Source organism: Neopsephotus bourkii, unplaced genomic scaffold (assembly GCF_033783945.1).
Source record: "Neopsephotus bourkii isolate Nb327-2 ecotype Australia unplaced genomic scaffold, CSIRO-AGI_Nbou_v1 NB_1139, whole genome shotgun sequence".
Classification (NCBI taxonomy): domain Eukaryota; kingdom Metazoa; phylum Chordata; class Aves; order Psittaciformes; family Psittacidae; genus Neopsephotus; species Neopsephotus bourkii.
Genome location: NW_026901625.1, coordinates 431,059 through 444,974, shown reverse-complemented (window position 1 = coordinate 444,974; position 13,916 = coordinate 431,059). Strand labels below are relative to the sequence as shown.

Genomic DNA, 13,916 nt, shown 5'->3' with positions numbered 1-13,916 from the left:
CCCATCCTGTGCCCCCATCACACAAGCACAAGCAAACAGAGCAAAGCCGCTGCCCCCTCCCCAGCCCCGTTCCCCTCCCCGCCTTGTGCTGCATCACTTACTGCATCGCCGGCACCGCTGCTGGGCCCTTCCCAGAGCCTTGTGCAGTGCCCAGCAGCATCAGCTGCGGGTTTAACTCCTGGAGCATCGCAGCGCACCAAAGGCATCCCGAGCCGGGCGGAGGACAATCACCTCCCAGCAGGCTCCAGCGGAGCCGGAACCATCCTTCCCTGCATGTGATCAACTGCGCCTCCAGCAGCTCCGTGCCTTTCCCCCCGCCAGGCCCCGGGTCCCAGTGAGGGCAGCTCCGGGGTGCAGGGGCACGCGGGGGGATCCCAGCGGGGGACGCGCAGACGCAGCTCAGCTCCTTCCCACCCGCCGGCAGCGGGGGCTGAGCGCTCAGACGGGAGCGGGGTTTCCCCATTGTGTGCCCCCTGGTGCAGACACAGCGGCTCCGAGCACAGGGCAGGGGGAAAGGGAGGTGAAGGAGAGGTCGAGGACAAGCGCAGAGAGCGCGGGGGAAAGGGAGTGAAGCTCCAGAGCACTTTGTGTTGGAAGGGACCTGAAAGCTCACCCAGCTCCAACCCCTGCCCCGGGCAGGGACCCCTTCCACTGGAGCAGCTTGCTCCAAGCCCCTGTGTCCAACCTGGCCTTGAGCACTGCCAGCAGAGCCCCGGCCCTGCAGCGCGCGGTCCTTTGCAGCTCTGCAGTGAGAGCCAAAGGCTGCAGCAAACCCTGCACTACGCAGGCACCAGCTCCCACACAGACCCTGAGCCCCACTGCAGAGCACTTCCCCTCCCAGTAGCCCCAGCACAGATGCTCCAGCCCCCCCATCATCACCCAGGGCCTGTGCTTACAGGAAGGGAGAGCTTGCTGGCACCCCAGAGCTCTCTGGAGGAAGCAGGATGGGGCCGGCAGGACCCACAGCCTGTCCAAGGACAGAGGGACACTGGGGGGGGAACGGTCCTTCTTAAACAGAGAAACAGGACACTGTTCTCCCAGAAACACTCCCCCGGTCTGAAAGCCTTCTTAAGGATGAGCAGTGGTGAGACCTCTGGGATGCAAGTCACCCGCTTGGCTTTCTGATCCAGAAGGACCGAGGTGACTCTGCTGTCCCAGCTCTGACGTGAAAACACCCCAAGTCTGAACCTCAGACCCTTTCAGGGCTCGCTCACCCCTGTGGTACATCCTAGGCTTTACTGCGCTCCCAGCAGCAAGACACAGCTTTTAAAGAGGCAACCCCAAAACACTGCAGAGAGGTGATTTGATTTAAGGGATGGGCACAGCCTGCGTGTGTATCCCAGATCCAGTGGTAATTAGGAAACAGATGGGGAAGGAGGGGAGGGAGGGAGGAATCTTTGTTGGGTTAATTGTCTGAAGTCACTAAATGAAATAGAGGTGGCCTGATTTCCCCAGAGGATCCTACATAAACTTAGGGATACACTTTGCTGAGAATGAAAGAGGGAGCTTCCAGTGAAGGATTACAACAAATCAGGCAAGAACAGAAGTGATAAACCCAAGTTAAAACACAAAGATCCCCTTTGTAGCTTCAAATAAGGGATCGACCAATCTGACCCACAGCTTCATTACCATCCTATTAAAATGCTATCTCCATTTTCCTGATTCAATGCTGTAGAAAAGTCTTTTTGTCCTCCAGGGACGGGGGAGCTTCGGTGCAAGGGGACCAAGCCCCATGGGTGGTTCAAATGACACCTTTTTGAGCAAGCTCTTCAAGTCCCTTGCTCCCCAAGGTGCCCTCCAAGGATCAGATGGACCCAGCACCGGATACTTCAGAGCAAACACAGCAACATCCCCCTTGTTTCCTGGCTCCTGAGGGTTTGGTGCCAATGCCCACTGGATGGTGTATGCCAAGGGCTGCGTTCTTCTGTGCCCCAACAAGAGCACACAACTCACCCCCAGTGCTGCAGAACTTCCTTTAGCAACCATTACCATTCTAACAACTTCAAGCCTCAAACAGCCCATCACACGGTTCCTGGTGACAGTTCACTTCATCTGAAGCACGGCGCTCCTCGGTTCCCCCCATCACAGCCACCACAAACTGATTTCAGTTCGGCTCTGCTGTCTCCATGTCCCATTAAGCCAGAGCAGCTGCTGGGACAAGCACAGAGCCAGCCTTGCTGATCCGGATTAGTGACCTGGGGCGAGCCAAACAGATTTCAAACCACTCGAAAATTAGAGTGGGTCTGGAAGGGAGAAGGATAAAGGGATCAGATGCAGTGGGACTGTGCGAGCAGGACCAGACACTGGGATTTGAAGCCATAAGGCACGTTGCTACTAATCAACCAGTTCCTTCTCTCTGGTTCCCCTGTATTCAAGCAATGCTTTCCCTATCTGGTGAAATTAAAACGCGACTCAGCCTCTTAAGAAATAAACACTGATGAGATACAAGATCTGAGTTTAAAAACAGAATTACTTCTAATCTGTAAAGACTGCCTATTGCAGATCAGCTGAGGCATCACCATGCCAAAGAGACCAAAGGAGGGGCAGGGATACACCTGAAACTGTGCCCAGAGCCACTGAATCTTGCCAGGTGACTGCAAGGCCTGGTCTTGCCACTGTGCCCAGCATCTTCATTTCCCCTGTGCAGGATGGAGCAGGTTGGGCTCTGCCTGCAGCTCTCTATGGGGCTGTGGCTGCTGGAGCTGCAGAACCCATGTGGTACCTCCCAGTGACATTGCCCTCAGCCCATCCAGTGAGACAGCAAAGCCTTGCTGACAGCCCTCCTTCTGACCTGAACAACACAGAGCAACCCAGGAGGACAAAGGGATGCACAGCGCACATCAGCACCATCACCCCGGAGCTCTGCTCTCCCTAGGGCTCCAGGCAGCAGCAGGGCACTGCCAGCACTGCAGGCAGCAGTGTCCCATCACAGCTGATGCTGGCTGCCAAGGGGAGAGCCAGCCCCTTCCAGCAGCACAGAGGAGGAGGTGCTGAGCCTGGCAGAGGGGGGGCTCAGTCGTGCCATGGAAAACAGGGGCAGGAGGTCAGAAACAGGGCTGGTTGCCAGCAACAATCCAGCCCTGCTTGGAGATGAATGAGGTCGCTGGGGATTAACTCAGTCCAACACCTCTATTGCTTGAAGCTGGAGACAGCACAGGCTGCGGGTCTGGGATACAGGGAATAAGGAGGATGAATAAAGGCTCTCCAAGGAAGATGAGCCGTGTTCTCTTTTCCGGACACTTGAAATCCCATTGATTCCTTACAGGCTTACACTGAGCAATCAGGACTCCAGGCAGGTGTCAGATTCACTTGCAGAGACCAGGACTGCACTATCCCCAAGGCACATCCCCTCTCCCACCACAGGCTTATGGAGAAAGGCTGAATCTGGACCCTCGCACCCACTCCACATGGAGCCCCATAGTGCAGCTGCCCCTGTGGGCAGCGGTGCCTGGATCCATCTGCCTTCCCCATTGCAGCATCTGCTTGGAATCAATACCAAGAGCACCCCCAGCACAGGTCAACAAGCCCCCTTTTTACCAGACAACAGGCAGAAACTGCATTTCCATTGTAGGTAAGCATTTGGTTTGCTTCCTGGCGTGTAAGTTCCGTGGCTGAGCACACACTGCATCCCTGCTGTTTGCCTGCACGGATTTATTTTGCGAGAGCTCCTTCTGACTGAGAACCAGGATTTATTGCAAATTGATGGACATCTGTTGACTTGAGCCAGGTGACAGCAGTGATTTAGTGCATTCAGTAGCCCACAGAATGACTACTCGGTGCTTAGACAGGGCATCAAGGTTTCCTGACATGAGGAGAACACACATACCAGTCCCTGCAGCATGGGCAGTCCTCCTTATCTATCTATAGGGAAACTGAGGCAGGGCATCTAAATGACTGGTCCACCCCCAGGGTGGCTACAGACATCAATGCAAAGCATTCAAAGCCTCAGTTAGGTCACGTTAGCGCCATGGATGCTCTCTGCCACTGCAGGCAGTCCAAAGCCATCCTTGAGTCAAGCCACACCACCCCTGCCTGAGCACGTCAGGGATCACACACTGAGAAGTTCATTAATGCCATTTCCCCACTTATCACAGCCTGAGGGGGGTAACACAGCACTGGTGATGCGCTGGTCAAGCGGGGAGGCCCCTGTCCCCGGCTGCACTGAGTGCAAGTGACACACTGCTGCTCGCTGCCTGCTCCTGGAGCTGACAGCACAGCTCTGCTGCCTGCTTCAGACAGGAGCGTGATGCTGATCCCTGCCCATGATACAGCCGCGCTGGTCAGTGCGGGTTAAGCTCCCTCCCACGACAGCAGCCTGTGTGCTGCTGCTCCCTGCACGGAGGGGAACCAGGGGCACAGGGATGTAGCTCCCTGGCCTGGGGAGGCAGCTCCTCATCCCTGTGCTCCTGTGGTCACACACACCAGCCTTCACAGAGCCTGAACCTCGGCTGCCAAGGTACCCACACACCTGCAGTGATATCCTGCACCCACAGACCAAACACTTAGAGGGAACTGCAGTTTCTCCTTTCCTTCTTATCCACTCCTGCTGGAGAAGGCCTTTTCCGAAGGGTTCCTGCCTGGCTGGTTCAGTCCTGGTACACATCAATGCTCCAGCAAAGCACCTCAAAACACCATCGTTCACATTAAACTGATGCAGATTTAAGCACACAGAGCACTAAGAGCAGAGCACAGGACTTCTCAGCCACCTATCAGCAAAGTCAGCAAGATGCCAGTGTGGCACAACTGCCTTCCCAGCAAGCAATCTCTGCTGTCCCCATGGAGCTGCTGGGAGCCAGCTCCTGCCTTGACATCAGCAAACGGAAGCCTACGTCATAAAGCACACGGAACCCCGGTCCCCAGAGCCATCTCCACTGATCACACCGAGATCCAGCCCAGGGCACAGACGTCTGCACTCACTGTGATAATATCGCATCACCTGCAGCAAGGGGAAAGTGCCTACAAGACTTTCTCAGGCGACTGCAAGGCTGCAGGGCAGCCTCCCGCTGCTTGGGGAGTGATTCCTTCTGCCCCATCAAACTGTCTATCTTACCCAGTGGACTAATAGCAGGTTCTAGCAATGCAACCGCATCTAAGGTGAAGCAAATGATGAGCTGGGCTAACAGAGATTTCGGAGATAAGGAAGGAGAAGAGCCTTCTTTGCTGCCAGGCGAGGGAAATGCCATTTGAAAGCAGACACTGCTCTGGCAAAGCCCAGATTGAGTGAAGAGTAAATCAGAGCTGACAAGCTGACATTTGAAAATGCAATTAGGTGCCTTGTAGAGCCACCCTGTTATCTTATTGTTAATTATACGTTTGCTCAGTCTAGGAGGCAATACACTTATTTAAAGCTCATTCTCAGGCTCTCCTGCTTTGACTGGTTGCTTCAATCAGGAACCCATGTCCTTCCCCCCAGCCCTACCTCCCAGTGCTATGGTGAGTTTGATTTCCACAAGCACCATCTTATTGTGTGTGTATTTATATAGCTCCCATCATAAACCTGCTCTTGGGAAAGCATCTGGAGCAGGTAGTGAATTCCCAGGATAAAAGGGTCTTGGGAACAATTGGATGCCAGTAAGAGAGCTGAGACTCACTGCATTCAGTTCCTATTTATGCAGTTCAAAGTGCCCTCCCTGCCCAGAAGGGACAATCCCAGTCACCCAACTGGATTTAACTAACCTGTTTCTGCAGCGCTTGATTCAAGCTCTGTAATCAGAGATTCATTTATTCTCATACAAGCCTCTAACTCCTCTCTTAATTGGGATAAAGAAGTCTTTTAAACACATTGATGTGCATCATGGACCAGGGCCATTTTATGAACATAAGCATAATTCAGCTTTGTTTGTCTTGCGAGGCAGGTTGGGGGGAGGAAGAAGCAGCACAGCTGAGCAAACACAGTCATCTCCTGGGTAAAAAACCTGCCAGGGATACTTAGAAAGCACAGGTTCCCCAGCTCAGCTCCTGGTGCTCACAGGAGCCAGTCCCACCTCCATCCCAAACCCAAGGCTCTATAGAGAGATTGGCCTGCTTGGAGAGGAAGACAAGGAAACCAGAGCCCATGAAACCCAGCCTGCCCTACTGGGCTCAAGCCAGCTTAACCTCACAGCTGTCACCATGGCCAGGAGAACCCGGGTGAGGTCAACCCTAAATACATGGCTGTGGACCCAGCTGCTGCTGTGGCTGGGAAATAAACCCCTGTGGGCCTTGGCATCTGGATAGCAGAGCTGTCAATGCCATGTCAGGCTGTGACATGCAACGCAGCATTTTGAAGGACACTTCTATTGTACATGTTTGTCTCCTTATACGTGCAGCCCCATAATACATGTGTGAATTAGCTCCAATTCAGTTTTGGCATAAGGGAAGGAGCACTTTGCTTCGAAACAAAGTTCGATCTTGAGACATTCTTTATTAGAATCCAGATTTCCTGCGGATGCAGTGGAGGAAGGAAGCAGGACGATCAATTCACTGAGGCCATGGGATGTGGTTTTCAAGAGGTTGCTCTTGGTGCACACTCACACCCACAGCTTCACTGCAGAGAGCATCAAACCCGACTTAGCTACACTCCCTTCAATTTGCCATGGGAGAAGTCACAATATGGCAAGATTTAAGCGCCCACCGGTGCTGCAAGGCCTGCAGCTCACCTACAGACTGCTCAGAACGACAGGGCCAAAGCATGCTCTGGGCCATGCCAGATGCATCATGAAAGCAGGGCTGGCCTGAGGGGTCCCATGCATGCTGCCACACGTGCATGGCTACAAAGCCTCGGTTCTCCATCCCTCTCCTCCCTCCCACTTGCCTGCACACATCTGTGAACACGTCACAGGGTCTGGAACAGAAACCAATGAGCTTGCAACAAGCAGCCTTTGTTGCTGGGTCTGGTAAGAATCTGAAAGCAAGATTTCACGAATCCTGACACCATTTAAGTGACAGCAAGAAAGAGAGCTTTTTCTAGGCCCTTAACTCAATAAGGGTGCAGCTCAGAGCACAGATGTGTCTTTATCAACTGCAGAGCCATGCTGTGCTGTTAGGCATATTCGTAACTCTCCCAGCTAGCACAAACAGGGCTGTGTAGTTAAACATGAGGTGGCTGGTGGTACCATACCCTACTGTGGAACTGTTCAGAGCCTGTGGAACAAGATGCAGGCTGGCTCCAAGTCCTAATCATCCAAATGGCTTGAGGAAGAATGGCATTCAGCACCACTCACGCACCAGAACACAGGCAGCTCCTCATTAACTGAGCAGACTGGGTAAAGCTTCCAGAAGCAAGCCAGGCATCAGGGCTGGCCTTCACCTTCTCAGTCTGTTGTGTGAGAAGGGAGGGCTGCAGTTTCTTTCCCTCCCTCCTGCCCCCTGTGAATAGACAATAAAAACTGCTGTGAACACCCAAGAAAAGGAGCTTCGCAGGATGGAAGTTGATCCTTGTACATCAGAAGGGATTCACAAAGCCATGCAAAGAGGGAGCAGGTTGGTTTGCTTCCTGCTGATGAAAACCCTGAAGGTAACAGGATCACAAGCCACTTCTGTCTGGAAGGGACCACAGCAGGTCACCTAGTACAGCCATCAGCTGGAAGCAGGATGAGCTATAAGGTCAGACCAGGTTGTTCAGGGTCTGATCTAGATGGGCCTTTAAAATGCTCATCCAACAAGGGTGGAGACCCCTCAGCCTGTCTGGGTAACCTAAACTACTGCTTGAGAGCCACGCTGGGGATGGGGGGGATTCATGCCTCTCCCTTGTATCCTCTTGTTTCAACCTGTACCTGTTGCCCCTTCTCCTTACCAAGGGCAGAAGGAGCAACAGGGAGCTCGTGGGCAGGGATTGCGGTGGAGCCCGGGGTGCCCCCGCCACCCCCAGGCGGGGTTCAGCACCCTGGAGAGAGGCAGATTGCATCCTCCCACCCACCAGCGCTCCCGACTCCCTGACCCGCAGCGGCTTCGCTGGGGTAAATCATCCTTCAAGCAGAGAATCGTGGAACCCCAGCCTGGTTTGGGTGGGAAGGGACCTTGGAGCTGTGGTTTGGTTCGCATTGTCAGTGTGAATACACATAGAACCATAGAATTATTTAGGTTGGAAAAGACCTGCAAGATCATTGAGTCTAACCATAAACCTAATGCTGCCGAGTTCACCACTAAAGCATGTTCCTGAGTCTTTAATGGAAAGAAAAGTCTTCAAGTGTGGAAATGTCCATCCTAGTGCTGCACCCAACCCAGGCAGGACACCAAGCAAATTAAACGGAGGGCCTGGATGCCTGGTCAGGATCACAGCTCCCTGAATAACCCCCAGAACACAGAAGCCACTTCTTGAGGAGCTACTACTTAATACGAACAGAAAACAGCAACAGGTCAGTGCCTTAGCTGGTGGTCTCCTCAACTTGGGAAACCCCACATTCCCTTTTAACTTGGAGCTTCTTGAGGTTACTGAGAGGAGCAGGAAAAGTGAACATTTCACAGCAGAAAGGGAATTTCACCACATCTTCTGCAGACTCAAGGTGAGCCCCATCCACGTCCCAGCTTACACCGAGCTGCCAGCCCTGCTCATCTGTGCCAGGGCATGTCAGGAGGAATGCAGGCTGACAGCGAGACAGGATCTGCTTGCTGTGACTTAGAAGGTCTGTAAGAACCCATCAGCCTTCATGCTGGAAGACAGCAAAATCTATTGCCAAAGAGGCATAAAGCAGCAGAAAGCCTGCCAGGAACTCAAGCAAACCTCCAGGTTCACCTTGTGCAGTGAGAATAACAGCACCCGGCTATCACAGCAGCAAGAGGATGGGATACAAAGGATCCTGAACTGAGGTGAGCTCAAGAAGCAAGGCAAAGGGAGACTTGTCCCTGCCCAGCATCCCTGGGATCTTCTATTTTGTTTAGCCACACAAAAGCGTCTCTTCTTGTTCAGCTGTTAATCCTTCTCCTCCTATCTTATTAACAAGGGATGGTGATCCCTATAAGCAGGGCTGAGGTCTAAATCCTCCTCTGTTTTAATCCAGGACAACACAGAACGCTTTCTTGCAGATCTGGATTTAAAAATGAAAAAGGAGGGGGATTATTTTGCGTGGCAACGACTCCGAGTTCATTCTGAGCTGGATCCCTACAATTACACAACAATTATCCTGGACAGCAAAGGTAAAAGCACCAAGGTCTGAGCTGCTTCAAGCGAGAGGAAGAGAGCAGAAGTCATCCCACAGCACTTACAGTTCTTCTTGAAAGGAGTTACCCGAGGCAGGCAGACAAGCCAGACCTCCCCGACAAGGTCTGCCAGAGCCTTTCAGCAGCTCTAACCCCTCAATGCAATGCTGGGCCTGAGCTGCCTGCTTGGGTTTGAGCTACAAGGGAATATCTTGGGAAGGGCAGACTAAACCCAGGCAACAGGGAACACTCAAAGAGGAATTGCCAGCGGTTTTTTCCCTGGATTTTCTAAAATCTCCTCCCAGGTTTTGCTTTTGTTCACATTTATTCATACCGTTGTCCCTGCCCATGGCAATGGGGTTGGAACTAGATGATCTTAAGGTCCTTTCCAAACGTAACTATTCTATTCTAAGTAAAAACTGGGGTTTTATGCAGGACATGGAGACACTCAGTGTAAACTGGGATGGATTTAAACCTTCCCAACCCAGCTGCATCTTTAGTTCACCTGAACAAGCAGTGCAAACCTCTTCCTTGTGAGCTCCTTACTAGAGCACACCAAGAACAAGATGGAGCCAACACTCCCTGAAGCTCTGGGTAACCTGTCCAAACCTTCCCTCTGCCCAGGGAGGCTCCATTTCTACAAGCATTGGTGTTTATCAAGGCACTGTTTGGTAGAGACCCCCCATAACTACCACATTTCTACTCATTGGGGTTAAAGTGATGAGGGGAATGGGGAAAGGATTAAACTCTGGCAAAGCACTTGGTACCTACAAGTAATTCACCCACCGAGGCTTCTCCCAAGGACACTGGGTCACCCGACCAGGCCTGAAACACAGCAATGGAAGTAAAAATCCTTTCAGTGGAGAGTTATCACATAATGGTTTGGGAACGGATCTTAAAGCTCATCCAGTTCCAGCTCTTGGCCTGTCCCTACAGGTCCTTGTCCCAAGCCCCTCTCCAGGTTTCCTGCAGCCCCTTTAGGCACTGGAGCTGCTCTCAGGTCTCCCCTTCAGGAGCCTTCTCTTCTCCAGGCTGCCCCAGCCCAGCTCTCTCAGCCTGGCTGCAGGGCAGAGCTGCTCCAGCCCCCAGTTAATCTACTTTAACAGCCATGCAGTTACCATTTCCCATCTACCTGAACCAGGCACCAGCAAAGGTTCCTTTACCTCCTGTCCATGTCCACTCTGACTCTCCTCACAATCACATGAATCACCAGCAGCTGAGTCTGCATTTGCAGCTTTCCTTTTCTGGTCCCCAGTGTGTTACTATTCACACCTGATCTCAATACCTTCCCTCACCGTGCACAGACTGCACCTCACAGCCCACCCACGGACTCTCAGTGCTGTCCTTCCAAGAGGGGTACTATCAGGTGAAGACCTACACACAGGGGTCTTGTGTGAGCAGCCTTCCCACAGGGTCTCGGGCAGGAGCTCTGGTATGAAGACAGAGATCTTGTTTCTTGCTGTTATTCACGTTATTTGACCACCTTTGATGCTTGGGCACTGCAGAAAGCCTTTGCAGTGGCACTTTGCCAGCAGCAGCATCGATTTTCTACACCAGACCCATGAAGATGAAGACAATTAGATCACAGCAAAGCAAATAATTCATTATGAATTAATACCTTCTGAGAGCTTGGGATATTTCCCATTTAATCATTAGCCGGGAGAAGAGATGATTGGATTGACTGACTTAAGTTTAAATCAAACCCCGAGCCACAGCCAAGGCAACACAAAGCGATAACCCCTGGCGAGACGCTGAGGATGATGATGGAGCTTTGTTACTACCAGCTCCATCCTACAAGCAAGACAAGGCCGGTCCCCAGGCCTCAACCCCTAGGAGCAAAGTCCATCTTCAAATTTAACACCTCGAGCCCATCCTCCCGCAGCCCTCCATGCATTATTTATGTTGTACTCGTGTTACAGCTACACAAAAAAGGGAAGTCAGCGAGGGCTCAGCCCCAGCCGTTAAATACAATTGGATGCTGAATTGGAGCCATTATCTCTCAAGGTAGGCCCTGCAAAGAAGTTTTCGGGAAACAAAGCAGTCATGCTGCCGATCAATTTAGCCCTGCCGCCAAAGGGGAGTATTTCACAGGAGCACAGCCAGCAAGAAAGGAGGCAGCATCGCAATAAAAGTCACTGGATTCTTGCTTTTGTCCTCAGCATCTGCTGGGAGCACCCCGGAAACACTTAAACCCTGACAGCGCCACAGTATCCATCTTAAACCAGCCAGGCATCCGCTCCGCCTGTCAGCATCCCGGTTTTCCTGCACTATTCACCTGCCCCTGCCCCTTTCCTCTGCCCCTCTGCCAAAAAGCATTCAGAAACATCCCCGTTTGACTTTCACGAGTGCTCCACAGGACCACTTCCAAGGACCTGACCTTGAAAAAGAACCTCAAAGGCAGCACAGAAAAGGCAGAAGCAAGCCCTGCCCGAGCCCTTCCCATGGCAGAAGGGACGGGATTTTCCAGAGAAAACCTTCCCGACCCCTTGTCCCCCCCCACAGCCCCATGCCCGGAGGCCTCGCCACGCCGCAAGCGCTGCATCCTCCCTGCGCCCCGTCCTCCAAGGAGCAGCAAAGGCCACCGAGGAAGATGCTACACCGCGCTCAAGCCAACGGGTACCTCTTGCAGGCCACGCTCCCCCAGCAGAGCATCCCTCGGTCCCCGCAGTCCATTCCTGGGGTCGGGAAAGGCTGAGCAGCCCGGACAGCCGGGATTACAAATGATTCAGCACTTTCCCCACCTCCAGAAGCCTGATCGATGGCCGGGAGCTGCTCTGCGGGCACAGGCAGATGGGAAACACGCAGTCACCACCCGCGGCGGGGCCCGGCTCCCTCCAGCGCAGCATCCCAGCCCGGTGCTTCCCCAGGGGCCTCCAGACGAGGCCGTGGATGCGTTTTCCCAGCCCAAGATGTTCCAGATGAACACGAATCTACCCCAAAAACCACGAGAGGGAAGCATCAGTGTGCGGCCGCCCCGCAGGGCGAGCTTTGCTCCTCTGGGGACCGAGCCGTGCCCTGTCCCACCAGGGTCTCTACCCGCGGTGCGACCCCCTTCCCCGAGCTGACATATCGGGATATTATCGCCACGCATAGACACGATGTCATGACGTAACAGTAAAAATCCCGTCACATGCCCGAGCTCGGTACCCGGCTCCCCCTCGCATGCGGCTCCTGCCGGGGAGGGCAAAATAAGAGGGGGGACCCTGCAGGCAGCGGGTCCCAAACCCGCGGTGATGATGCTGACGGTGCGGAGCCAGCCCCCCCCACACCCAGCCCTGCGCCGGGGGTGCCGCTGGCGGGTGGAGCCGAGCATCCCCCGGGAGCGCCCCACATCCCGGTACCCCCCTTCCCCGCTTACCTGCTCCGGGAGCGCCGGGACTCGCCGCAGCCGGGCTCCGTGCGCCGCACTGCGCGCTCCCGAGCGCGGCCGCGCCGCACTGCGCGCTCCCGAAGGCGGGCGCGCCCCGAGAGGAAGCAGGGAGGAAAGCAGGAGCGAGCGGGGAGTGGGGAGAGGTTCATTAGCGGTGCCCGTAATTAGCAGCTGCAGCTCCGGCTCCGCCCTCCCGCCTGAGCCACCCCCAGGATGCTCCCGCGGGCACTAAAGCACAACCGGGGGCCATAAACCGGGGGGTGAAGCCCAGCTCGGGGGTTTGGGGCAGGGCAGGACAAGTGACCCGGTCACGGCCCTTCCCCGCCTGCAGCACCGGTCCCGGGCCGTTCCGCACGCTCGGGGCTGCTGCAGGGGAGCAGCATCATCCCCCTCAGCCCTGGGTAAGGTGCCTGCTGGTGGCTCCCTGCCACGGGCACGCTCCCCATGAGTGACCCAGCTCCTGCCAACATCCCAGCCCGGGCATCTCATCGGTGACTTGGTTATCAGGAATGTCAGTTTAATTAAGGCCTCCCCCCGTAGGAAGCACTCACAGCAAGAGCAGCCACTTCCCTCGCCCTGCATCTTACTGCACAGCAAATGTTCTGCTGAGGCTGTGAAACTTAAACTAATATAGGCACTTGCTCTAGCAGCACACTGATCCGTGTTGATTTAACACATATTCTAGACAACACAGAATCATAGAACAGTTAAGGTTAGAAAGGACCTTAAATCACCCAGTTCCAACCCCCCTGCCATGGGCAGGGACATCTCACCCTAGACCATGTGATAACACATAGCAAACATGCTGATACACATCATATATATTCAAGCCCTTTAGGGGTTTATCAAAGAAAGCTTTGAGATCCCGAAGATACATTTGCATTTGCATGTGTCACCATCCCATGAAAGCCAGTGAAGAATTAATATGTCAGAAGTTAAATGTGTGTCCTGGACCACCAGAGAGAAGAACCTCCCTGCATGGATCTGGAAAAGAAGCTGTAGAAGGCAGGATTCTTATGGAGTAGGAGACACAGGAACACAAAACCCGATTCCAAGAGCAGTTGAAATCACACCCTCTACTTGCAAGATACAACTGGGACAGTTACTGGTTAAAACCAGCATAAAGCTGGGCCTAGGTGCTTGGACTAGAAGGATGCCCCATACAAACAGACATCTGTGACCTCCTGCAAAGCAGAACCCAGTCATGAGAGGTGAAGGCTGGCTCCTGACACAGCCCTTGTGTGCTCCTTCCTTGCCAGATCCACTTGGATATTTGTCCTTACTCAAGAGCTCACAGAGGGTCCCTTTCTTTGCTGTCTCCCTAGGGATCCACTGCAATCAAATTAACGTGGTTAACCAGGGAATGGGCAATGAGGAGAAATTAGATGAGCTCCTCTCCTCCAACCAATCTCTTTGAACAAAAAAGTAT

At 53.6% G+C, this 13,916-nt stretch overlaps 1 protein-coding gene across 20 annotated transcripts in view; it reads right to left on the bottom strand.

Moving 5' to 3' along the window:
- Nucleotides 1-12,634, bottom strand: part of NFASC (neurofascin) — a 77,438-nt gene extending 64,804 nt beyond the window's left edge. For 19 of the 20 annotated variants that reach the window (XR_009726867.1, XM_061362794.1, XM_061362802.1 and 16 more), the window contains exon 1: nt 12,476-12,634. The gene's annotated coding sequence lies outside the window, so the exon portion shown is untranslated. Of the gene's footprint in view, nt 1-11,737; nt 11,844-12,475 lie in introns of those variants that run through there. The other variant, XM_061362797.1, reaches the window with a different exon arrangement.
- Nucleotides 12,635-13,916: the final 1,282 nt, after the last annotated feature.